Source organism: Mobula hypostoma, chromosome 4, assembly GCF_963921235.1.
Source record: "Mobula hypostoma chromosome 4, sMobHyp1.1, whole genome shotgun sequence".
In the NCBI taxonomy this organism is placed as follows: domain Eukaryota; kingdom Metazoa; phylum Chordata; class Chondrichthyes; order Myliobatiformes; family Myliobatidae; genus Mobula; species Mobula hypostoma.
Window position 1 is genome coordinate 91,326,876 of NC_086100.1, and position 27,341 is coordinate 91,354,216.

Here is a 27,341-nt window from a genome sequence, read left to right on the forward strand (position 1 = left end):
TCAACCATTTTATTTTCCTCAAAGCTCACTCTGTGAAGATATCATTTCATAGGCTGGGCTAAATTCATAATGATGTCATTCACTGCACCTGTGCACCATTTCAAAACACCAATTAGTCCTTTTACTTGTTTTTTCGGCTTTGGGTCCAACTGGTGGACCTTATCAGTAATATTTTCCAAAACAATGGAATTCTGACATGTTGGTGCGTCTAGTTTCAATGGGTAAACATGCCTTTCCATTCCATTATCAGATTTCATGATTCCATTTTGTACATCAACAATTCTCCCAGCCGCAATTCCAGTGAACAAGTGTCTTATTTTGACTTGAACATTTTGTAAACTTTCCTTAGCAAAGTCACAAAGCTTACTACATCCCTTCCAGAATTCTCTGAGTAGGGTCAAAGGTCCTTTTGGTCTGTAACTGAACACAGGTTCCAACAAATTACCCTTCACTGCCTTCTGAATCAAATCTCCACCACTAAATAAGAGGAGGGGAACTCCCTCGGTCTCATTTTCCTCATTTCTCACACAATGATGTCCACCTAAAGGCATACTGTAAGCCATGTTTAAAATTTCAGCCCTGTAACCTTTCAAAACCACCACGTGACGTACAGGCACTGTGGCTGGTCTCCACTTCCTCATCAACATCCCATCTTTAAGGTAACGTCCCACTGTCTCTCTCTGAACCTCCTCTCCTGTGAGAGCCATCTCCCTTAAAGTCACCATTCCAGAATCTCACTTCTGTTCCTCAATACATTCCTTTCTCAACAAAGACAAACTTTTCTTATACACCTTACCCTTATCAGCTGTACTACCCTCTAAGTCCTGCTGAAATCTGGAAGGTAGAAAAGTCTCTGGCACATCATAATTTAAGCAGCTTTGCTCATTAGCTGAATTGCTAAAACACTCTTAACCTGGAGAGCTGTCAACATGCCTCCATTGTTTATTAAACTCAGTACCATCATTAGGCTGATCAGAATTACGTATACATTATGAAAGAGACCAAATAGACTACCCATCTCATTATGACCTGTACTTCAACTTGTATCCATGGCAACTTCCACTCCAAAACCACAACAATTTTTCCTCCTCACCATAATATCACTCTGAATAAAAGCATGAGCTTGCAGGTGCTTACTTCCAAATGTCCAAACAAAATCCAACAAACTAGTGCATCCTGTCTCAGCAGGCCTTTGTTCTGCAAGCAGGGTCAAAGGTCGCACAACCAATCGATCCTTTTCCAGCACTTTATCCAAAAGTCCAGGAACAGCACTTTTCCCATTACTTCCAGCAACACTGACCTCACCAGGTTCCACTTCATGACCAACTTTTAAAACACGGTCAGATACAAATGACTGAGAATCCTCACATTCCACTGGTACCAAGGTTAACCCCTTACTCACTGAACCAAGTCCATCTGACACAAAAGGACTGCATTCCCTTTCAACCAAGTCAGACACCTCAGACCTTAACTGAGTTTCAACACAAGGTTCAGTACCCTGTGAATCCACAGGTACTTCAACAACCTGAACACAGGCAATCGGGACAGCTGCCTCTTCTAGGCTGTCATCACTTGTCCGAGTTTCAAATTCAAGGTCGTCTCGAACCTCCCAGCTATTCTCTGGCCAACTCCTTTCTGGAGTAAACTCAGCCTCGTGGGTTAAAACTTCTTTGCTTTCTTATCAAACTCCTTCAGGGTAGGGACATCCTCTGCCACTGGGTATGCCCAATACTCATCAGGAACACAATTTTAAATTCATCACATGAAACAAGCTCTTCCGAGCTGTAAAAATCATCAAGGTCTGACACTAAACCTCTTTGCTGCAACCTCTCCCTTTTAAACTGTCTCTGCCTTTCTGCCTCGTGATCTTCACATTGCCATTTCTCCCTCTCAAGCTGTCTCTATCTTTCTGCCTCTCCAGCCTCTCTCTCGAGCTGTTTTAATTTCAGTTCATGCTCCCTGTTTACTATTTCCAACAGAAGCTGAAGCTCATCCTCAGTAGGTTCACCTTCCACGAACACCTCTAACGCCTCCTCATCAAATGTTCCCTTATCTATATAATATTCAACTATCTTCCTTTGAATTTCTACCTTACTCACACCCTTCTTTACCTCAATTCTCAATGCTTTAGCAATGTCCTGCAACTCATACTTTTTAGCAAACTTCAAAGTCACCAGGTCTGGTGATTTCAGAAAGTCTCTAACACCCATTTCTGCTGTTTTTCCACACAACCAAATCAAAAGTCCAAATTCAAAAGGGATTTTCCCCAATCAATTCAAACCAGCCTGCCGACCAATTTGTTCATATCCCGGACGAGCCCCCAATTATGTCACGTACCCTGTGACGGGGATAAAGAACCAGCAGAAATAGAAACCACTTTGGAGTCATGCATTGCTATAAACTACTAATATTTATTAGTAACTACGCAATACAGCAATATAAATGTAGATAAATCAAACAGGCTAGCAATGATTATATATAATAGTAAGTGTGGAATATATATGTATGACAAAACCAAACTTCTTTAAGTCTAGGGCTAAAAAGATACAGTCTTACGTTGTTGAGTAAAGTTCAGTTCAGTTCAGTTCATGGTATTTAGTTGAGTAGTGATGGAGAGAGAGAGAGAGAGAGAGAGTGAGTTGAGTCTTCAGGTGAGCTGATGCCGTCGATCTTCTTGTCATCCTCCGAAATCCTTTACAAGTCACTGACTGTGACTTTAACCAGGGGGACCGGTCTTCTGTGGTGGAGCTATCACCCAGGTGAGGGTGGACACATAGACAACTCCCCACCAGACAACCCCTTCTTCACTGATGGAATAGCAATTTGGATCGATTCGCCTGATTGATCCTCCAAAACCCACTTTTTCTGCGGGCACAACAATGCTCATTCAGTGTCCAGATCATGTGTCCTGAGGTCTGTATCATTTGACCTCCTATTTAATTCACCAGGCTGAGCATCACCTGTCACTCAAAGAGTCCCTCCCTCCTTTGTCTGTAAAGGAGTGCACAAGCAGGCAACAAGTCCTTGAAGAAATATCAACAATCTGCCTTTGGTCACCATAGCAACCTTCAAGGTGCTCAGTGCTGTCTCCAACTCCAAACTCAGTAGAAATCCAAAGTTACTTCCAATGCCTTAAAGTGACAGTCCAACCATTAATCTTCATCTCTCTCTCTCTCTTTTCAAAAGCAACATAGCGGTGGTAAATAACTCTGTCTCTCTCTCTCCTTTCCAAACAAACCAACAACGATAAATGTCTCTCTCCAAACAGTTAATAGGGGTACTCGGTACTCCTGGATCCCCTCACATATGAAATTGTTCCAAAGTATGTCTCAAACTGATATTTAATTTTTAGCGCTCTCACTTTACACAGAAACACTTGAATTACACACAGGGATAAAACATAATGAAGAGCAATCTAACTGTCTGCTGAGTTAAGGATCTGAGAGCATAGCCGCCGCACAAGACTAACAGGAGGAATTTTTTTCTCTTAAAGGGATATCAATCTTTGAAATTCCTTACCTCAGAAAGCTATGGAAATAGAATCCCTGAATATGATCAAAACTGAGATAGATCAATTTTACAAATGTTTGTAGATCAGTAAGGGAGTCAAGGGTTATGTAGAGAAGGAAATTGGACTTGAAGTAATATGGATCAGGAGTGATCTTGCTGAATGGCAGAAAAGGCACAAGACACAGAGCTGCCTCTGCTTCTAGTTCTTATTCCGTCTGTTCAGCATAAACTGGCGGACTAATATCATACATTAACATGGTTAGCACATACAGAGGGACTTGACAGGATGCACAAAGCGCCCCTTGAGGCGCACCCAGGGACAGAGCAGTGACCTGGAATATAGCTGGACTGGAAGCCCATTGAATTGACTGGACTTTATTTCTTACATCCTTCACATACATGAGGAGTAAAAATCTTTATGATACATCTTGGTCTAAATGTGCCATGTGCAGTCATAGTAATTTATCATAAATAGGACAGTCAATGTAATATAGAGTACACTCAAATCAGCATGACTTAATCAGTCTCATGGCCTGGTGAAAAAAGCTGTCCCAGAGCCTGTTAGTCCTGGCTTTTATGCTGCGGTACTGTTTCTCGGATGGTAGCAACTAGAATAGATTGTGGTTGAAATGACTTGGGTCCCCAGTGATCCTTTGGGCCCTATTATCACACCTGTCTTTGTAAATGTCCTGAATGATGGGAAGTTCACAACTACAGATGCGCTGGGCTGTCCGCACCACTCTCTGCAGAGCCCTGCGATTAAGGGAGGTACAGTTCCCATACAAGGCAATGATGCAGCCAGTCAGGATGCTCTCAATTGTGCCACTGTAGAAAGTTCTTAGGATCTGGGGGCCCATACCAAACTTCCTCAACCATCTGAGGTGAAAGAGGTGCTGTTATGCTTTTTTCACCATACAGCCGGTATGTGCAGACCATGAGAGGTCCTTGGTGATGTGTATGCTGAGGAACTTAAAGCTGTTCACCCTCTTAACCCCAGATCGATTGATGTCTATAGGGGTTAACCCATCTCCATTCCTCCTGTAGTCCACAACCATCTCCTTTGTTTTTGTGACATTGAGAGAGAGGTTGTTTTCTTGACACCACTGTGTCAGAATTCTTCCCTGTAGGCTATCTCATTTTTATTTGAGATTAGGCCAACCTATGTAATGTCGTCGGAAAATTTAATTAGCAGATTAGAGCTGTGGGTGGCGACGCAGTCAGGGGTATACAGAGAGTAAAGGAGGGGACTTAGTACACAGCCCTAAGGGGCTCCAGTGTTGAGAGTCAGAGGGGTGGAGGTGAAGGAGCCCCCTCTTGTACCTGCTGGTGATCTGAAAGGAAGTCCAGGATCCAGCTGCACAAGGCAGGGTCAAGGCTGAGGTCTCTGAGCTTCTTGTCGAGCCTGGATGGAATTATGGTGTTGGAACTGTAGTCCAAGAACAGCATTCTCATATAAGCATCCTTCTTCTCCAGATGTATAAGGACAGTATGTAGAGCAGCGGCTATTGCGTCATCTGTCAATTGGTTGTGTCAGTAGGTGAATTGTAGGGGGTCCAGTTTAGTAAGCTGCAAATGTAGTCCTTGACCAGCCTCTCAAAGCATTTGTTTATTATTGAGGTGAACGCGACAGGACGCCAGTCATTCATGCATGTTACCTTGATCTTTTTAGGTACAGGGACAATGGAGGATAATATGAAGCAGGAGGGCACTCTATACTGGGAGAGGGAGAGATTAAAAATGTTAGTAAACACACCTGCCAGTTGTGCTGCGCACATCCTGAGTACTCGCCCTGGGATGCCGTCCGGTCCCGCAGCCTTGTGACTGTCCACTCATTGAAAACATCTGCGTACTTCAGCCTCAGAGATGACCAGGTTGTAGCAGTGGCTTTCCTCCGAGGCTCAGAGTTAGCGACATCGAACTGAGCATAAAAGCAATTGAGTTCCGCTGGGAGAGAGGCTGCGATGTTGGTGGCACCACTATGTTTGGCTTTGGGGTCTCTGATGGTATGTGAAGCCATCATTCGCACAAGTCACGTGTGCTATTCATTGTGATTCTTGACTCATTCTTGTTCCTGCATTGTTGTTCCACAGCCTTGACAGCTTTGCGCAGATGGTAGCTGCTTTTCTTGAGCTCTTCCTGAATGCCAGCAATGTAAGCTCTATGTCGCGCAGTAAGTGCTGCTTGCACAGAACTATTGATCCAGGGTTTCTGGTTCGGGAAGACCCTGACCGACTTCTGGGGGACAACATTGTCGATGCACTTCCGGATGAAGCACATGACTCCATCAGTGAACTCAGAGACATCCTCATCATGGAAGACATTCCAGTCGACGTCATCGAAGCAGTCCTGCAGCATGGAGGTGATTGGTCTGATTGGCCGATGTGTGCTGCGGAATTGGGGATAAATGCAAGCTTTGGATAAGCTGCAGGTGAGAGGAGACCTTTGGAACAGTCATGTCTGACACTAGGAAAATAATAGTAGGGCTAACACTGCAAAATCTCTTGAAATTCAACTCCATTATGCTTGACAAATGTTGATCAGATTTGTCTTCCCCTATGTGTGCTCAGGGAGAGGAGATTATCAAAATATTTTTAGCAACTTCTAATCACTACATTGGAGAGTTAAACTTTTACTTATGAAGGGAAGATCCAGATAAACCCCTGATAAGCAAAGTGAATCTGATCCTGTCTGCAGAGACTGAAAATAAATTGTGGGAGTTGAGGATAACATAGTTAATCCTTTCCAAATATTGAGTTTCTCATCCATTCAGCTAATTGTATTTTGAACAACTGTACTTCCTCTTTTAAAATGTATTAATCCACTTGGTGAATTATTCCAAGCAATTATCACTTTTCAGCAAATTGGTTTTTCCTGATTGCTTCCTCCTGCCTGTGCTGGCTGTTTTGGGGCCTGCAGGCCTTATTGCAGTTTAATAAGCTGCAGCAACTCAGCTGTGCTGTGAGTGCTTTCTGTTGACGAATAGAGGTAAAATTGGAGAGTACGTTCCATCCCTCATCACAGACAAGTTCATCAACTACAATAAAAATGAGATGTTGCCAAGGTCTCAGCTTTCAGCTTTCTACTGCTTCACTTCAAAAAGGACTCAAATGGTTGCCACCTCATCTCTGAATGCTGAAGGGCACGGTTTCATGCCTCATTCTTCTGCGAAGGTCTAAGCACAAATTTTTACTCTAGGATTGAGGGAGCTCTGCAGTTAGCAGTGCTGCTTCCAACTGAGAAACTAAATCAAGATCAGCCCCCAGAAATTCATCTGCCCTATTTTTGTTCCCATTGGCACCACTGCTTCAGAAAGCGTGAATGTTATCAGGAAGCTCAAGTTAAATCATTAGTGCCACTTGATCCCATAGCCATGACCTCACCACCCACCTCTTCTCATCTACACCAATCAGCAGCACTCTCCCAGCTGCTGGAGACTGCTGGCCACTTCACCACAACTGCCCCAGGAAGCAAGTGTGTTTCCTGGTTTACAGATGGAATGTCAGGAGGCTGTTGGATCACATCAGCTACAGGAGGGACTTTTGTTAGCAGTGGGGGAGGGAGGCTGAGACCTGAGGGGCACAGAGACCATTTGCTAGCTGCAGGTGACACTGGCAGGGTTTACCAGTGAGGTGCCTGTCAGGAGGAACGGTGGTACACAAAATCAGCATCTCACAAGTTCAGCTAGTGGAGATGCCACTATTACTCCAACTGTCCTTTTGCCACACACTGATTCCTGTTTCCCTATGTGCCTCTCTCAGTCCTGATGCAGAGTTTCAATCAGAAATGTTCACAACTCCTTTCCAAGCCAGATGCTACTTGATCGGCTGAGTTTCCTCAGCAGATCGTATGTTGCTCCAGATTTCAGCTTCTGCAGGCTCTTGGGTCTCCATTCACAACCTCACATTAAATTCAATTTGCCACTCACCCCAGTGTCTATACCCTGCTGATGGGTCCAAGTATCCTCATCACAACATGCCCTCCCATCTATTTTCATGACATCAGTACACCTGGATACCTTACATACTTCTAGTTCTGCAAGTCATTAATGTAAATCATAGTTAATTGAAGGCCAAAACTAGTTACATCTTACTCATCTCAAAAGATTCTTTTAGTGCAACTCTCTGTCCTCCATACAATTACTGATCTTCTTTCTGTATGAACATACATCCCACAACACAAGTTCTTGCGCACCAGCCTCTTATGTACGACTTTGCCTAATGTCTTCTGGGACTTCAAATACACTACATCTACAGGTTATTCTCAATCAAATTTGCATATCACATCCTCGAAGGACTCCAGCAAACTCCATCTTTCATAAAATCACATTGACTTAACTTGTCTATATTAAGCTTCTCTTAATGACCAGCTATTTCTTCCTTGATTATAGACCAGCACCTTACGTTCAACCAAGAGGCCTACAGTGACCAGTGCTTTATCTTCCTCTGTTCTTGAACATTTTCAGTTTTCAAGTCAATTTTCTCCCTTTTTATGAACTTTTCATTTTTTCATTGCTAATTCTGATAAAATTCCCAGTCATCGGGTCTACTATAAGTCATTAACACTTTGTGTGCTTTAATTTTTCAAAAATATTTTCCTTTACCGCCTTGGTTAACACACTTTCTCCATTATATGGGCACTCCTGAAATCCTTTTTTCTAATTGGAATACATTTCTACTGTGTGATTGAGCTAGCTGTTTAAATTATCTGGCACTGATCTAACCCTGAGACTATTTACCCCAACTACCCCAGACAACTTTAATTTTGCACCTTTATAATACACACAAAATGCTGGAGCAACTCAGCAGTCCAGGCAACATCTACAGAGAGATGTACAGTCCATGTTTTGGACCAAAAACTTTGGCAGGACTGGAGAAAAAAAACTAAGGAGTAGGTTTAAAAGGTGGAGGGGAAGGGAGATAGAAACACCAGGTGATAGGTGAAACTTGGAGCAGGAGCGATGAAGCAAAGAGCTGGGAAGTTGATTGGTGAAAGAGACAGCAGGCCTTGGAAAAAAGAAAAAGTGGGGAGAGAACCAGGGGGTATCAATGGGCGGGCAAGGAGATAAGGTGAGAGATGCAAAAGGATATGGGAAATGGTGAAGGGGAGTAAGCATTACTGGAAGTTTGAGAAATTGATGATCATGGCATCAGGTTGGAGGTTCCCAAATGGAAAATAAGGTGTCGTTCCTCCAACCTAAGTGTGACCTCATCATGACATGGATGTACATATCGGAATGGGAAAGGAATGGAATTAAAATGGGTGGTCACTGGGGGATCCCACTTGTTCTAGTGGATGGAGTGCAGATGCTCAGTGAAGCGGTCTCCCAATCTACTTCGGGTCTAACCAATATACAAGAGACCACACCGGTAGCACTGAACACAGTAAGTAACCCCTGCAGACTCACAGGTGAAGTGTCGCCTCACCTGGAAGGATTTTTTAGGGCTCTGGACGGTAGTGAGGGAGGAGGAGTAGGGGCAGGTGTATCACTTGTTCCGCTTGCGAGGATAAACGCCAGGAAGGAGATCAGTGCAGAGGGACAAATGGACAAGGGAGTTGCATATGGAGCAATCCCCGTAGAAAGCAGAAGGTGGGGGGAGAGGGAAAGATGTGTTTGGTGGCGGGATCCAGTTAGAGGTGGCAAAAGTTTCGGAGAATTCTGTGCTGGATGCAGAAGCTGATGGGGTGGTAGGTCAGGGCAAGAGGAACCCTGTCCCTGGTACGGTGGCAGGAGGATGCAGACATGTGTGAAATGGAAGCATTGCGGTTAAGAGCAGCAAAGGTGGTGGAGGAAGGGAAGCCCCTTTCTTTGAAAAAGGAGGACATCTCCTCCATTCTAGAATGAAAAGCCTCATCCTGAAAACAGATGCAGCAGAGATGGAAGAATTGAGAAAAGGGGATGGCATTTTTACAATTAACAGGTGGGACAAACTATAGTCCAAGTAGCTGTGAGAGTCCATGGGTTTGCAATAGACATCGGTGGATAAGTTGTCTCCGGAGATAGAGACAGTGAGATCGAGAAAGAGGAGGGAGATATCGGAAATAGACAGGTGACTTTGAGGGAAAGTTGGAGGCAAAGTGGATGAAGTTGATGAGTTCGGCATGGTTGCAGGAAGCAGTACCAATGCCATCGTTGTTGTAGCATAAGTAAAGTTGGGGAGCGATACTGGAGTAGGCTTGGAACATAAACTGTTCCATGTAGCCGACAAACAGGCAGGCTTAGCTGGAACCCATGCTATCCCTTTTGTTTGAAGGATGTGGGGGGAGCCAGAGTAATAATTATTTAGAGGAAGGACAAGTTCCTCTATATGGAGGAGAGTGGTGGTGGAGGGGAACTGGTTAGGTCTGGTGTCCAGAAAAAATACAGAGAGTTTTGAGGCCTTCCTGGTGGGGGATGGAGGTGTATAGGGACTGATATCCATAGTAAAAATAAGATGATGAGGGCCAGGTGCGATGGGGTCCTGAATTACCCCTATGAACTGTGTTTTTGAAGAAAGAGAAAGTTATTTAACACAAACACCTTGTTGTTGTTAAAGGGAGAGGGAGACGAAGACTGCTTTGAGATGGTATTATGGTTTTTTGGCAGCATGTTTACACTTTTGCAAGGACACCAGCAGCTTCCAAGTTCTTACAGAGAGAGAAGGGAGGAGCTGCTTGATCGACAGTTGGTATTCAGCACAGTGAGATAAATAGAAGGTCAGCTGTTAGACCTACAGACACGTGGTTTTGGACACTGAATGAGCTTTGTTGTGCCCACCGAAAAAGTGGGTTTTGGAGGATCGATCGGTGGCACTTGCAGTGTGAAAAGGGCGTGACCGATGGGGAGTTATTTGTGTCCAACCCTCACCTGGGTTGATTATTCCACCACAGAAGAACGGTCTCCTTTGTTGTAGTCACAGTCGACGACTTCTAAAGGATTTTGAAGGACAACAGGAAGATCGACGGCGTCAGCTCACCTGAAGACTCAAATCTCTCCCTCTCGCTCTCTCCATCACTACTCAACTCAATACCACAAACTGAACTGAACTTCACTCATCATCGAAAGACTATCTATTTACCCCTAGACTCGAAGAAGCTTGGTTTTCATATATTTCCACACTTACCTATATATAATCATTTCTAACCTGTTTTATATATCTGCATTTATATTACTGTATTGTGTAGTTACTAATAGATACCATTAGTTAATAGCAATACTGGACTCCAAAGTGTTTTCTATCTCTGCTGGTTCTTTAACCCATCATGGGGTACGTGACACAGTGAACTTGAAATCATTGAAAAGAGAGTGTGAGCAGTCATGGATTTCTTCCTGGCACTTGTCCTTGCAAGCAGAAAAAGTGCTAAACCTGCCCCTACACCTCCTCCCTCACTACGATTCAGGACCCTAAAGAATCCTTCCAGGTGAGGCGACACTTTACCTGTGAGTCTGTTGGGGTCACTTACTGTGTTCGCTGCTCCCGGTGTGGCCTCCTGTATATCAGTGAAACCCAACATACATTGGGACACAGCTTCCCTGAGCATCTATGCTCCATCTGCCAGAAAAAGCGGGATCTCCCAGTGGCCACCCATTTTAATTCCACTTCCCATTCCCATTCCGATATATCCATCCATGGCCTCCTCCACTGTCGTGATGAGACCACACTTAGGTTGGAGGAACAACACCTTATATTACACTTGGGTAGCCTCCAACCTGATGGCATGAATATCGATGTCTTAACCTACTGCTAAAGTCAAAAAGAACTGCAGATACTCCTATGGGTAACAATGAGAAAAAGAGAAGGAAGCATTTATCATTATCAATAACACAGAAAGTGGAGTTATTGCAGAAGCTTGATCGTGGTGTGTCTGTGCGGCGTCTTACTGAAGAATATGGTGTCGGAACTACCACTGTATATGATTTAAAGAAAGAGAAAGACAAGTTACTGAAGTTTTATAGTGACAGTGACATTCCATGTTTTTTTCCAGTAAGTCATTTACCATGTGTTTGATTCGGTTTGTTTGAAGCTGTATATTTTTATGTCTTATTGAATGCTTTTGTTGGAAAGAAAAAATTTTTCCTGTCATTATTCCCTGAACAATACAGTATAATAACTATTTACATAGCATTTACATTGCATTAGGTATTATAAGTAATCTAGAGATGATTTAAAGTATACGGGAGGATGTGCGTAGGTCCGGAGCTTCACCCGGTCCAAAGTCCACCGCACTGAGACCGGTTAAATAAGGGACTTGAGCATATGTGTTTTTTGGTATCCGCTGGGGGTCCTGGAACCAATCCCCCACGGACAAGGAGGGATTCTGAAATCCGAAAAATAAGGATTTCGGATAAGGGATTGTGGACCTGTACCAGGTTTTCTTTTGCATACATGTTCTACCACTTCCTATTTGATTCTCATTTTCCTTCTTGTATACCTTTTCCACTACTTTCAATTTTCTCTTTGATTCATCAAACTTTCCACCATTCGAATTATGTTATTCACCAGGACACTGATCCCAACACGGTTCAAATGAAACCCCTCCCAAAGAGTCAGCATTCTCTTCACCCAGTATTGCGGCCAGTGCCTCTTGAAGTGGAATCCATTTCTTCCATAATAGGCGTTGAGCCATATATTTACTCCTCTAATCTCGTTTACTGTATGAGCATGTGCTTTGGGTACTACTCCAGAGACTGGGGTTTTGACCCAAGCTGTTCATAAATCCTCCCAATGAATGGAACTCTCCTCTGTCAGAAGGGCATTATATAGGGACTGCTGCCAGCTCCTTGTGATTCCTCACCATCAAATGGCATCATGACTGATCTTTTACTTCACTTCACTTTCCTGAATTAACTCCACATCTTTTGATCTTGTCAATAGCTAAAAATGAGCATCCGAATATACTCAGTGGCTGAGACTCCATAGAATGCTTGGATAGGAAACACACCACAGCATTAAAACACTTTTTCACACCTCAGTCCTGAATGACCATTCATTTACTTTTAGACTATGGCCATTGCCATTATGTTTCAGCCACTGTTTAGACAGCCAGACATGCCTGTAACATACCCAGGCTAAAGATAAGGTACCTCAAGCTTCCAATGGGCATCATTAGAGCAATGCAGGAGACACATCAGAGAGAATTTATATGAGAATATGAGAAAGAATATGACAATTTCAGATACCCCGTTTCCCTCCCTCTCTCCCCCTTTACCCCTCCGCCACTGCCCCTCTCCCCCTCCGTCTCTCTCCCTCCCCACCATAGATGTGGTTGTTTATCTCTGATTCATCTTTCCTTTCTATCTTCAAGTGCAAGTTCTCTATCACATCTAGTCCTTCTCCAACCCTTGCCTTCCAATTTTAATCAGTCTTCCAAATTTTCTTTGCATTACTTTGTGTCTGTCATTAATCAATTCAGACATATTACTCCCAATCCCTGGTGCTCTAATTTTGTTTAATAGCCTTTATGCGCAGTCTTATTTTAGGGCCTTCTGAAAATCTAAATCTGCAACTTTTATCTTTCAATATGCTACCAAATATGACCTCAAGTAAAGTCCAGAGTTTTCCATCTCTGCCACATAATTTTACAAACATATTAAATCTCCCCTCAGCTTTCCCTGCTCCAGAGAAAACAGCTCCAGCTAATCCAACTTCTCCTGGAGCTATTAGGCAGGAACTTGGGAGCATACTGTAAATGGGGAATGAGTGCACAATGGGGAATGTGGACAGTGAGGGGGTCATCACTTCCCCGGCTGTAGGTTGACTCATTATAGAGCCTAATGGTCAAGGGCAAGAATTACCTCATATAGTGCTCTTTAGAGCAGCGCAGTTGACTTAGTCTATTTCTGAAAGTGCTTCTCTGTTCAGACAAGGTGGCATGCGGAGGGTGAGAAACATTGTTCAGAATTGCCAGAAATTCCCCTGGTGTCCTTTGTTCTACCACAACCTCCAGTGTGTTAAGTTTGACTCCTATAACAGAGCTAGCCTTTCTAATCAGTTTATTGAGCCTGTTGGCATCACCCGTGTTGATGCCATTGCCCCAGCACACCACCGCGTAGAAGATTGTACTGGCAGCAACAGACTGGTAGAACACGTGGTGGAGAGACCTGCATACTCCAAAGGACCTCAGTCTCCCCAGGAAGCAGAAGTGACTGTGACCCTTCTTGTACACAGCCTCTGTGTTGGTGTTCCCAGGAACTTGTAGGTCCTCACCACATCCACATCCTCACCATCAATAGTATCAGGGAGCAGTGCAGGCTTAGTCTTCCTAAAGTCTATCACCATCTCCTTTTTCACACTGATGTTGAGCTGCAGATGATTCAGTTTGCACCATTTGACAAGGTCCTCCACCAGGGCCCTGAATTCATCTTCCTGTCATCCCTTCATACACCCAACATCAGAGTCATCAGAGAATTTCTGCAGATGACATGACTCAGTGTTGTATCTGAAGTCTGAGGTGTACAGGGTAAACAGGAAGGGAACCAATACAGTCCCCCATGGGACCCCAGTATTGCTTATAGCCATGTTTGACACACAACTCTGAAGCTGCATAAACGGTGATCTACCAGTCAGGTAGTCGATTACTCAGGATACAATGGAGGTGCCAGCCTGCCTTGACCAGAGCTTTTCCCCCAGCAATGAGGGCTGTATGGTAATGAAGGCATGAGAAATCAAAAAACATGATCCTCACAGAGCTGCCCTGCATATCCAAATGAGAGCAGGTAGATGACAGATGGTCAGAGGTGAGCCAGGGCCAGCCTCTCTAGGGCCTTCATGATGTGTGAGGTCAGGGCCACTGGATGGTAGTCATTCAAAACTATCGGTTGGTCCTTTTTGGGGACTGGAACCACACGTGAAGTTTTCCACACAGTCGGAACCTTTCCAGGCTGAGATTGAAAATGCGCTGGAGGACTTGACACAGCTGTTCAGCACACTGCTTCAGGACCTTGGGTTCACATTATCCGGTCCTGATGCTCTGCTGTGTCTGAGTTTCCCCGGAGCTGAGTGGTGAAGGTGAGTCCTTGATGTCTGGGAATTGGTGGAAGGTGGGGCTGGGGGAGGTGAAGATCAGGATGATGGCAGTGGTTACATGGAGGTGTGGATAGTAGGTTCTGGGCAAGGAGGGGATGTAGACGTGGTGGCCTGTGTTTTTCATCCACGTGTAGAACTCTAGAGGGGAGGCATTGGTGCTGAGTGAGCATTGGGTGCCTCAGCACCTGGACTGGTGTGATGAGGGGGGTGTGAACAGGAGGGCAATTGTCAAACCTATTGAAGCCCATTCATGGCTGCATTCTAAGGCTCTAGAGCTAGGCTGATTGAAGCCAGTCATGCCTCTCCACACCTCCGGTGTCTACTCTGTCAAAGCTTGTTCTCCAGCTCTCACCTGCATTCCTCTTTAGCCACCTTGATCTTCTCCTTTAGCTCCCTCTGCACATGTTTCAATTCTGTTCTGCCCCTAATCTAAAGGCTTTCTTTTTGTGACTGAGAAGAGCCTTTAGATCACTGGTGACCCATAGTTTGTTGTTAAGGAAGCAGCGAACAGTCCTTGATGGTATTACAGTGTCCACACAGAAGTAGACGTAACCAGTGGTGCAATCAGTAGGTCCGTTAATGTCCTCCCCATATGATTCACAAAGCACATTCCAGTCAGTAATCTCACAGCAGCCCCTCAAGGCCTCAATGGCTCTTTCTCTACTATCTTGGTGGTAGTTAGCTGTTGCTGTACTTTGGCCTTATACAAGGGCATAAGGTGAACCAGGTTGTGACCTGATCTTCCAAGTAGGGAGAGAGCTGTGGAGCTGTATGCATCTTTAACATTTTGCTTACATGAGATCCAGTGTTTTATTTTCTCTTGTATCACACTTGTCAAACTGACGGAAGGAGGGTAGGGTTGTCGAGAGAGAAAGATGGTTAAAGTTTCCCAATATTGCAGTGAACGCATTGGGGTGTTGAGTCTAGAGTCTCGCGATAGTAGTGTGTATGAAGTCACACACAGTATCGAGACTGCGCTGGGAAAGTGGAATGTGGACAACGACCAATACGGAGCGTCTGAATCACGCGGTAGACAATAAGGGCACAAACTCACAGTAAGCAGTCCAACATCGTACTGCAGATTTGTTCTATCATAGAAATGTGACTGGGATTGCACTCTCTATTTTTCACAAGTACAGCAAGCCCACCTCCTTTCCTCCTACTGCACTGTAGATTAACTCTACCTGCTCATATCGTTGTAAAACCAATCACAGTAGCGTTGGAATCTGAGATTTGCTCATGTAACCATGTCTCAGTGGAACACATAACACTGCATTCTGAGTATTCATTCTGTGTCCTTGTGAATACTGCTAGTTCCTTCATTTTATTTGCCAGCGACCTTTTGTTCCCCATAATGATAGACGAGGAGCATTAGGAAGCAAATATCAGACAGGGCTCCAGACAGTTACAAGGTAGCCAGGAAGGAGGTGAAGAATGAACTTAGAAAGAACCATGAGAAGACATTGGTTGGTAGGAATAAGGAAAACTCCATGGTTTATGTGAAGAACAAGAGGGTTATTAGAGTGAGGGTAGAACCGATCAAGTATAGAAGGGGAATCATTTGCCTGGAGTCAGATGAGGTAGGGGAGGTCCTTAATGAATATTTCACAATAGACAATAGACAATAGGTGCAGGAGTAGGCCATTCGGCCCTTCAAGCCAGCACCGCCATTCACTGTGATCATGGCTGATCATCCACTATCAGTATCCAGTTCCTGCCTTATCCCCATAACCTTTGATTCCACTATCTTTAAGAGCTCTATCCATCTCTTTTTTGAAAGCATCCAGAGACTTGGCCTCCACAGCCTTCTGGGGTAGAGCATTCCATATATCTACCACTCTCTGGGTGAAAAAGTTTTTCCTCAACTCCGTTCTAAATGGCCTACCCCTAGTTCTTAAACTGTGGCCTCTGGTTCTGGACTCACCCATCAGCGGGAACATGCTTCCTGCCTGCAACGTGTCCAATCTCTTAATAATCTTATATGTTTCAATAAGATCCCCTCTCAGCCTTCTAAATTCCAGTGTATACAAGCCCAGTCACTCCAATCTTTCGACATATGACCGTCCCGCCATCCCAGGAATTAACCTTGTGAACCTACGCTGCACTCCCTCAATAGCAAGAATGTCCTTCCTCAAATTTGGAGACCAAATTCACTTCAATATTTACCATTGAAATGCTGGAACACTTCAATGTTAGAAAAGAGGAAGTGCTGTAACATTTGGAAAAAAACATTAGGATAGGTTTACTAGGCCTGTTGGGAGTGGTTTAAACTAATATGACAGGGGGATGTGATAGAGCTGAGGATGAGCCAGCAGGTTTACAAGTAGATGGTGGGTGTAATATGAATGTAAGGAAGGACAAGCCAAAGATTGGGTAAAAATACAAACAGAGCAAAGGGTTAAATTGTACCACAGAGGCAAAATTCAAAAAGGCGAAGAATGCAGGACTAAAGATATTGCATTTAAATATGCGCAGCATTCGGAATAAGGTGGACAAACTCTTGGCGTAATTAGAGGTTGATCAGTATGACATTGTGGACATCACTGAGTCATAGCTGAAAGAAGGCCATAGTTGGGAGCTTAATATCGAAGGATATACTTTGTATCGAAAGGACAGGCAGGAAGGCAAATGCGGTGGTGTGGCTCGGTTGACAAGAGATGGAATTACTTCTTTAGAAAGAGGTGACATAGGGTCAGAGAATGTTGAATCTTTGTGGGTAGAGTTAAGAAACTGCAAGGGTAAACAAAACCATTATGGAATCATATATAGGCCTCCAAATAGTAGCCAAGATGTGGGGTTAAGATTGCAAAGGGAGCTGGGAAAGGGCATGGAATAAGGGTATTGCAATGGGAAATTTCAATATGCGAGAGGATCGGGGAAATCAGGTTGGTGTCAGATCGCAAAAGAGGGAATTTGTTGAATACCTACGGGATGGCTTTTTAGAGCAGCTCGTGCTCAAGCCTACTAGGGGAAAGGCTATCTTAGATTGGGTGTTGAGCTTCTTCCCCTCTGCCATCCGATCCCTCAATGGACATTGAACCCATGAACACTACCTCACATTTTTAATATATATTATTTCTGTTTTTGTATGATTTTTAATCTATTCAATATATATGTACTGTAATTGATTTACTTAATTATTTATTTTTACTATTTTTCTCTATTATTATATTGAATTCAACTGCTGCTGCTGCTAAGTAACAAATTTCACAACACATGCCAGTGATAATAAACCTGATTCTGATTCTGGGTAATAACCAGGATCTTATTAAAGAAACCCTTAGGAGAAAGTGATCATAATATGATTGATTCACACCGCAGTTTGAGAGGGAGAAGCATAAGTTACGTTTGTCAGTATCGCAATGGAATAAAGGGAACTACAGAGGCACGAGAGAGGAGCTTTCCCAAGTGGATTGGAGGAGGATACTGGCGGGATGTCAGCACTGGGAATAGTTCACACTTCTGTGGGATAGATATGTCCCACAGAAGTTGTTCTCAAATGGCAGGGCTAGGTAACCGTGGACTACATAAAAGCCAAGGAAAGGGCATATAAGTTAGCAAAAGTGAGTGGGAAGCTGGATGATAGGGAAGCTTTTAAAATCCAACAAAATTCAACTAAAAAGTCATAAGGGAAAAGATGAAATATGAGGGCAAACTAGCCAATAATATAAAGCAGGATACTAAATTTTTTTCAGTTACCTAAAGAGTAAAAGAGAGGCGAGAGTTGCTATTGGACCTCTGGAAAATGATACTGGTGAGGTAGTAATGGGGGACAAAGATATAGCAGATGAACATATTAAGTACTTTGCATCAGTCTTCACTGCGGAAGACACTAACTGTGTGCCAGAGGTGAGCGCCAGGGAGCAGGAGTGAGTTTCATTGCTATTACAAAAGAAAAGTGCAAGGAAGCTCGAAGGTCTTAAGATGGATAACTCACCTGGACCAGATGGACTACATCCCAGAGTCCTGAGAGAGGTTGCTGAAGAGATAATGGATGTATTGGTCATGATCTTTCAAGAATTACTTGATTCTGGCATGGTCCCAGAGGAGTGGAAGATTTCAAATGTCGCTGCACACTTTAAGAAGGGAAGAAGACAAGAGGAAGGAAATTATAGGCCAGTTAGCCTAATTTCAGCAGTTGGGAAAGTGTTGGAATATATTATTAAGGATGAGGTTTTGGGGTACTTGGAGACTAATGATAAATTAAGTCAAAGTCAGCATGGTTTCTGTAAGTGGAAATCTTGCTTGACCATTCTGTTAGAGTTCTTCAAGGAAGTAACAAGCAGGGTGGACAAAGGAGAGGTAGTGGATGTTATTTACTTGGATTTTCAGAAGGCATTTGATAAGGTGACACACAAGCTGCTTAACAAAATAAAATCTAATGGCATTACAGAAAAGATACTAGAATGGATAGAGGAATGACTGACAGGCAGGAGGCAGTGAGCGGGAATAAAGGGGGCCTTTTCTAGTTGACTGCTAGTGACTAGTGGTGTTTCTCAAGGGTCAGTATTGGGACCGCTACTTTTCACATTGTTAGTCAATGATTTAGACAGTGGAATTGATGGCTTTGTGGCAAAGTTTGTGGATGATTTGAAGATAGGTGGAGGGGTTGGTAGTACTGAGGAAGTGATTGTAGCAGGAATTAGACAAATTGAAGAATGGGCAAAAAAGTGACAGATGGAATACAGTGTTGGGAAATGTATAATAAAGCATTTTGGTAAAAGGAACGATAGTGCGGACTATTATCTAAATAGGGTGAAGACTCAAACATCAGAGCTACAGAGGGACTTGGAAGTCCTCTTGCAAGACTTCCAGAAGGTTAATTTACAGGTTGAGTCTGTAGTAAAGAAGGCAAATTCAATGTTGGGATTTATTTCAATAGGAATAGAATTTGAAAGCAAAGAAATAATACTGAGGCTCTATAAGACACTGGTCAAGCCACACTTGGAGTATTATCAACGGTTTTGGGCCTTATATCTCAGAAAGGATGTGTTGTCATTGTAGAAAGTCCAGAGGAGGTTCACAAGGATGATTCTGGGAATGAAGGGGTTCACATATGAGTAGTGTTTGGCAGCTTTGGGCCTGTACTCACGAGAATTTAGAAAAATGCAGGGGGATCTTATTGAAACATATCAAATGTTGAACTGACTAGATAGGGTGGATGTGGAGAGGATGTTTTCTATAGTGAGGGTATCCAGAATTAGAGGGCACAGACTCAAAATTAAGGGTCGAGCTTTCAGAACAGAGGTGAGAAGGATTTTTTTTAGCCAGAAAGCAGTGAATCTGTGGAAAACTCTGCCACAGACTGTGGTGGAGGCCAAGTTCATGAGTATATTTAAGGTAGAAGTTGATAGTTTCCTGATCGGTCAAGGCATCAAAAGATATGGCGAGGAGGCAGGTGTATAGTGTTGAGTGGGATCTGGGATCAGCCATGATGGAATGGCAGAGCAGACTTGATGGGCTGAATGGCCTAATTCTGCTCCTATGTCTTATGGTCTTATGATAAGTCCCAGGGCTGTATGGCATATACCCCAGATTACTATGAGAAGGAATGAATGAGATTGCTATGTCTTTGGCGATGATTTTTGCATCACTGGCCATAGGAGTAATACCAGATGACTGGAATGTGGCTCATGTGTTCAGAAAAGGAGCAGGGATAACCCGGGAATTATAGACCAGTGAGTGTTCCGTGGTGGGCAAGTTATTGGAGAAAATTCTGAAGTTAGGATTTCAGGTTCAAATTACATTCTTTTTTATCAATGTCTACAGTATGCAAACTTGAGATTGGTCTTCTTTCTGGCAGTCACAAAACAAAGAAACACCATAGAACTGGTTTAAAGAAACCACACACCCCCCGCCCCCCCCCCAACACAACAAGACCATCAAATGTGTGAACGAACAAATCAGGCAAAGATCAAAAAGTGAACAAATAACACACAGATATTAAACATCAAACTACAGCTGAAAGTGAGTCCATAGCCAGGAGCCACCGAGGTGATCAAACATGGAAGCCAGCAAGGGACTCAAGACTCCTGCACCTTCACTGAAAGCAGCGAGATTGTCAAACATGACTAGACAGACCTGAACACTTGTTCGTCTTCTGCTCTCATCCTCATCGATTTTAACCTTGCTTCAAGTTTCAATCGATGCTGGATAATGGAGCCAGCCACAAGTGTGTGTTTCACCATTAGAAAACAATGCAGCCATCCATGGGGAGAACCATAGTTGCACACCATGCTGAATTCCCTAGATCACTCACCTGGTTACAAAATACATTCTTAGAAGGGACATTACAGGTTGCAATCAATCACAGCTCAGAAGAAGCATATGTAGAAGGACATATGCAAGATATCACCTTCAGTCACTGTGACCATCTCACTGGAAGTTCATTTGGAGCATTTCTCCAAACGTTGATCTTTATGAGCATTTGGAGAAGTATAGTCTAATTAGAGACAGTTAGTATGGCTTTGTGAGGGGTAGGTCATGCCTCATGAAGCTGATCAAATTCTTTGTGGATGTGACAAAGCACATTGATGGAAGTAGAGCAGTGGGTGTGGTGTTTATAGATTTTAATAAGGAGTTTGATAAGGTTCACCATGGTAAGCTCATTTAGAAAGTTAGAAGGCATAGGTTCCTGGGAAATTTGGCTGTGTAGATCCAGAATTGGCCAAGGGTGGTTGTAGATGGAGTGTATTCTGTCTCGAGGTCAATCAACAGTGGTGATCCACAGGGATCTGTTCTGGGATCCTTGCTCTTTGTGATTTTTATAAATGATGGGTGAGGAAGTAGAGGATGGGTTACTAGGTTTACAGCTGACACAAAAGATCTGGCGGGAGGAGAGATAGCAGCACGCCGTGCGTGCGCAGCCCTCCGGTGAAAAATGATATTGTATCCGTTAAATAGGGGCCGTGGACAATTCTGATTTGATGGAGACAGACGTGAAAGCACAGAGGAACATCTGGAGAAATTTCTGAAATGTTCATTCGCTGCTGTCGTTACTGCGTGTTTGGGAATCTCCCGAAGGGTAGGCCTCAAGATCCCTGGCTTTGCCTACTGTTGATGACTGAGATTGAGGTCGAATCGTTCAGACAGAGATGGCGCTCAGTACTCGGTGTCAGAGAGCTGATTTGGAGGCTCGAAGTTTTCGGATGACTCAGAGACGGATTGTGGTCAGGCATGGCAGGGAGAATTTTTCTTCCTTCTCCCGTCTGCGTGAGATGTGGGACATTTGAGAGACTTTGAACTTTTACTGTGCTCATAGACTTCTTCATCAAGTTATGGTATTGTTGCACTGTTGTAACTATATGTTATAATTATGTGGTTTTGTCAGTTTTTTCAGTCTTGGTCTGTCCTGTATTTGTGATATCACACCGGAGGAAATATTGTATCATTTCTTAATGCATGCATTACTAAATGACAATAAAAGAGGACGGCGTGTCTTCATAATCTAAAAGATTCCTTAATATTGCCACACAATTTGAAAGTTTTGTTGGAAGGTGTGATGTGTGTGGTCTTTATTAGACGGGGGATTGAAGAGCTGCAAGGTAATGCTGCAGCTCTATAAAACCTTGGTTAGACCACACTTGAAATATAGTGCTCAGTTCTAATCGCTTCTAAAAAGCATAGAAACATAGAAAACCTACAGCACAATACAGGCCCTTCAGTCCACAAGGCTGTGCTGAACATGTACTTACCTTAGAAATTACCTAAGGTTACCCATAGCCCTCGACTTTTCTAAGCTCCATGTACTAATCCAGGTGTCTCTTAAAAGACCCTATCGTATCCGCCTCCACCACCATCACCGGCAGCCCATTCCACGCACTCACCACTCTCTGCGTAAAAAAACCTACCTTGACATCTCCTCTGTACCTACTTCCAAGCAGCTTAAAACTGTGCCCTCTCTATAGGAAGAATGTAGAAGCTTTAGAGAGGATGCGGAGGAGATTTGTCAGGATGCTGTCTGGACTGGAGAACATTTTAATGAGAATACATTGATAAGAGCCATAGATCAAGTGGATGCCCAAGGACATTCTGCAAGGGTGAAATGGCTAATCCCACGATTCCAGGAGCATAATTTATGGTGATTGGAGGGAAGTACAGGGGGGCTGTCAGCTGTAAGTTTTTTTTAAAAAACCACAGGGAGCGGTGGGAGCATAGAATATCCTGTCACTGGTGGTGGTAGAAGCAGATACATTACAGACACCTAAGAAATTCTGAGATAAGCACCTGGATGATAGAAAAATGGAGCACTATGTAGGAGGAAGAGTTAGATGGATCTTAGAGTAGGTTAAAAGACCATCTCAACACTATGGGCCAAAGGGTCTGTACTGTGTATGTATCCCCAAGTTCAGCAATGCTACCACAAACTGTATACTCTCCTGTTATGCTGGATCTCCCAAATTGCAACACCTCACACTTGCCTGGATTACCCTCATCTACCATACCTGCAACTGATCCACTGTGTTCTTTCAATCTTCTCTGCAATCTACAATATCACAATCCACTTAATTACCCACCCTACCAAACTTCATCAATATAAATATGACAAACAACAGAGGTCACAGTATAGATCCCTTGAAAACACTAATGACAGTCCTCCATCCAGAGCAAGATCCATCCATCACACCCTCTGTCGTTTATGGGCAATCAGCCAAGTCACTGTGGATCATATGCATCGTAATTGTCTGGATGAGCTTCCCATGAAGCACCTTGTTGAATGGCTTATTAAAATCCATATACACAACATCCACTCAGTCAGGTTAACGTGCCCCAAACAAAGTCATGCCGACTGAGCCTAATCAGACCATGCTCTCATATTCCATTCCAACAACCCTCTCTATTAGCTTCCTTCCCACTAATATGAGATTCATTGGTCTATAATTTCCAGGATAATCCTATTTCACTTTTTGAACAAAGCAAGAACATTAGCTACACACTAGTCTTCTGGCACCACACCTGTGGCTAGTGAAAATATACAGGTCTTGGTTAAGGCATCAGCAATTTCATCTATTGGCCTTCTCAATAACCTGCAATAAATCCTATCAAGCCTTGGGTGCTAATATACCTTAATGTTTTTCAAAAGCCCTAACATAACTTCTTCCCTAATCACTTAGAATTTTGGCATGCTCCATTCTGATCTCACTATCTTCTACATCCGTGGTATCACTGATAGTCATGTGATTATTTAATATCACTTTGGTCATGTGATTTTACTACAGCTGCTTCTCTCAATGGTTCTAGATCTTCTCCACATCTTCATAACGTAAAAGAGTGGTAGAAAGACACACTTGGAAACAAGTCCATGCTGAACATCAAGCACTCATTTCAAACTAATCCTCCCCTAACTCATTTGTCCTCCTCCCAGATTCCACCACTCATCTTCATACCAGCAGTAATTTACAGTGGACAAATAACATGCAGACTTTTGGAATGAGGGAGGAAACTGGAGCACCCGGTGGAAACCTACACCAGACATCCAGACTTCACACAAGGTCAGGAACAAACCCAGGCTTCTGGAGTTGTGAAGGTGGACAATAATATTTGTTTAATTCCTTCTTTAAAATTTAGCAACATAACCTCTCTTGTTTCAGTTTGTAAAGTGCCCATATTTACTTTTGCTAACTATTTACCTTTTATGGATCCAAAGACATATTTTCATTTTAATTTAAACAAGAAATCTATCACCAATATCATACACTTCAAACTGAGAAACAGCTTTAACTACAACTGTCCATTTCCTGTTTCTCAGCCAATTTCCTGTCCCTGCTGTAGCTGCCTCATTTTTTTCCCTGGTTTATCTTGACAACATGATTACAATGTATCACCTTATCAAATGTCTTTTGGATGCTCACATATAACAGATATATTGTATTTTTCTAATTTACTTTTTCCGTACTTCATCAAGAAACTCATCAAGTTAGTTCAATGTGGTTCGCATTTTATGAATTTATATTGGCTTTCTTGAACCAATCCACACTTGTCTGAATGTTGGCGAATTCAGTTTCTAAAGATTCCTCACGGTCACATTCAACCCTGTCTTGAACAAGAGTCGAACTTTTGCAATTTTCCTGTCCTTGAACACATTCCTGAATCTACAGATGTTTGGAAGGCCATAGCTAAGGTCTCTGCAATTACTTAACTCCCTTGCCCAACCAAATAGTGAAGCATATTATCTGGATCAGGTGCCTTATCCACTTTAAGTGCACCTAGCCTTTTAATTTATTCTTTTTGCCAATTTTAATTCATCTGTTATCTCAATTTCATCTTTCTTTGCTGATGGGGTACAGCTTCTTTACCCTTGTAAAAGGCTGATGTAAACTCTGCATTTACTACCTGAGCCACCCCCTTTATGTCCACATCCATTTACCCCGGATCAGCCTCACCTCTTCCAGTATAGCTTTTCCATGCCTGTCAATTATTTTGAGTTCCTTTTATGTCTGCCTGCAATGTTTATTTATGCCCTCTTTTTGTCCCCCTTATGTCTCTCTTACTTTTCCTCTGAAATTTCCATAATCACATATGATCACTCTGACATCTGTAATATTATTTTTGATCTGCTATATTTCATTCTATTTTTGTCATCACGAGAATAGCCCGATGATATAATTTGGCGGTGGTTCAGTTAACAGAGCTGCTGCCTCATAGCTACAGAATGCAGGTTCAAACCTGACCTCAGGTATGGAATTTGTACATTCACCCTGTGACTGTGAGTTTCCTCTGTGTGCCTCCAATTCCCTCCCACAGCCCCAAATAGAGTGGGCTGGTGGGTTAATTGGCCACTGCAACTTGCCCCCTTTATGTAGGTAAATGGTTGAATTTGAGGTGCAGACTTTATGGGTTTTATAGATTCATAGAGATACAGCATATTTCTCTGATTTTATTAACTGGCAATAATGTGGGAGGTCCAATATCTTTCTCAAACAAGTACCATTATGGAACAGAATCTCTGAATGCCTCAGCTTTGCATCATAGGAGTCAAAGTGAGAGTTTGTACTGTCTCTAGGTCCTGTGAAAGCTGCTAGTGTACTCAAAATCTCGACAAGCTCAGAGTCGATTTCACTCTTCAGTGAAAGCACATGCAAACATACAAAATGCTGAAGGAACTCAGATAGTGTGGAGGCGAGATATCAGTCAGTGTTTCAGGCTGAGACTCTTTATCAGGATGGTGCAGGGCTGAAGAAGGAATCTGATAGGAGAGGACAGTGGACCATGGAAAAAAGGCAAGGAAAAAGGGCATCAATTGGAGTGAAGAGAAGAGATGGAGTGAGAGGGGAACCAGAATGAGTAATGAAAAAGGGAGAAGAGAGAGGCAGGAGAAATTACCTGAAGGAGAAATCGATGTTCATGCCATCAGGTTGAAAGTTACCTGGATGAAATATGAAGTGTTGCTCCTCCTTCTTGAATTTGGCCTCACTGGAGGAGAAAAGGAAGACACAGAGCTATGCATCAGTGAGAACCAATGTACACTGGGGGACTGATTTGTTTATCACCATTTCTCTGTCAGTTTGACTTCCATTCCAATCCTACGACGTCAGCCCTTTCTGGCTCCCTCTTATTCTTTCTCTTCTCCTCACCTATCCATCACCTGTTTTCACCTAATCACCTGCCAACTTATACTACTTCCCCTCCCTCCACCTTCTTCCCCCTTCCTTTCCAGCCCTGCTGAAATGTCTTGGACCGAAACATCAAGTGCTTATTCCCCTCCATGCCGCTTACTTGTTGAGTTCCTCCAGCCCTTTCAGTGCATTGCTCTACACTTTCAGCCAATGCAGAATCTTCTGTGTTTATGACATGTCAACATTTCAATTTGTGTCAGCCAGTCCAAGGTACTTGGCTGCAGTATGACCTCATCACTGACAAAACAAACAAAATAGCATTAAACATATCGTGACACTCCAGGGGAGGGCATGGTCAACAGCTCACCCCTGCATCTCCAATGACCAGTGCTGTTGACTGCTCTTGTGTTTAAGTGCTTTAGTGGGGTTATGCTGGGAAGTGGCCATCCATGTGTGGGCACGTGGCCAAGTGGTTAAGGCATTGGACTAGCGACCTGAAGGTCATGAGTTTGAGCCCCAGCCAAGGCAACGTGTTGTGTCCTTGAGCAAGGCACTTAATCACACATTGCTCTGCGACGACACTGGTGCCAAGCTGTATGGGTCCTAATGCCCTTCCCTTGGACAACATTGGTATCGTGAAGAGGGGAGACTTGCAGCATGGGCAACTGCTGGTCTTCCATACAACCTTGCCCAGGCCTGCGCCCTGGAGAGTGAAGACTTTCCAGGCACAGATCCATAGTCTCAAAGACTAATGGATGCTGGTAAGTTCCAGTTCATTTACTGGTACATTTTAGCCTAGGTTATACAGTTATTTGCTAACTGTAACCTCCCCCATTTGTAAAAGACTGGATGGATTCACTGTCCAGTCTATTTTGTGTTTAGTACAACAAAATGGCTGTTGAGTTTAACGAGTTTCCTCGAATGTCATTATGGACCAAAGGCTTGCCACGAAACCTACAGCGATAGATGAAGAACCTGCAGGTGCTATATACTGGGAGCTCTCTCGCTGTATGAGTGGGGCATGCTGGTGATGAGATCTGTTAGTCAGAGAGTTAATCGGCACAGAAGCGGGCATTTCGGACCAACTCATCAATGCCTGAATATAGACCCATTTGCCTGCAATTCACCTTTCTCCTTCAAAACCTTTCCTCTTCGTGTACCCTTTCAAATGTATTTTAAACATTGTAGTTGTACCTGCCACCAGCAGTTTCTCTGGCAAATTATTCCATATACTTATCACCCTCGATGTAGAAAAATATTCCCGGATGTTCCC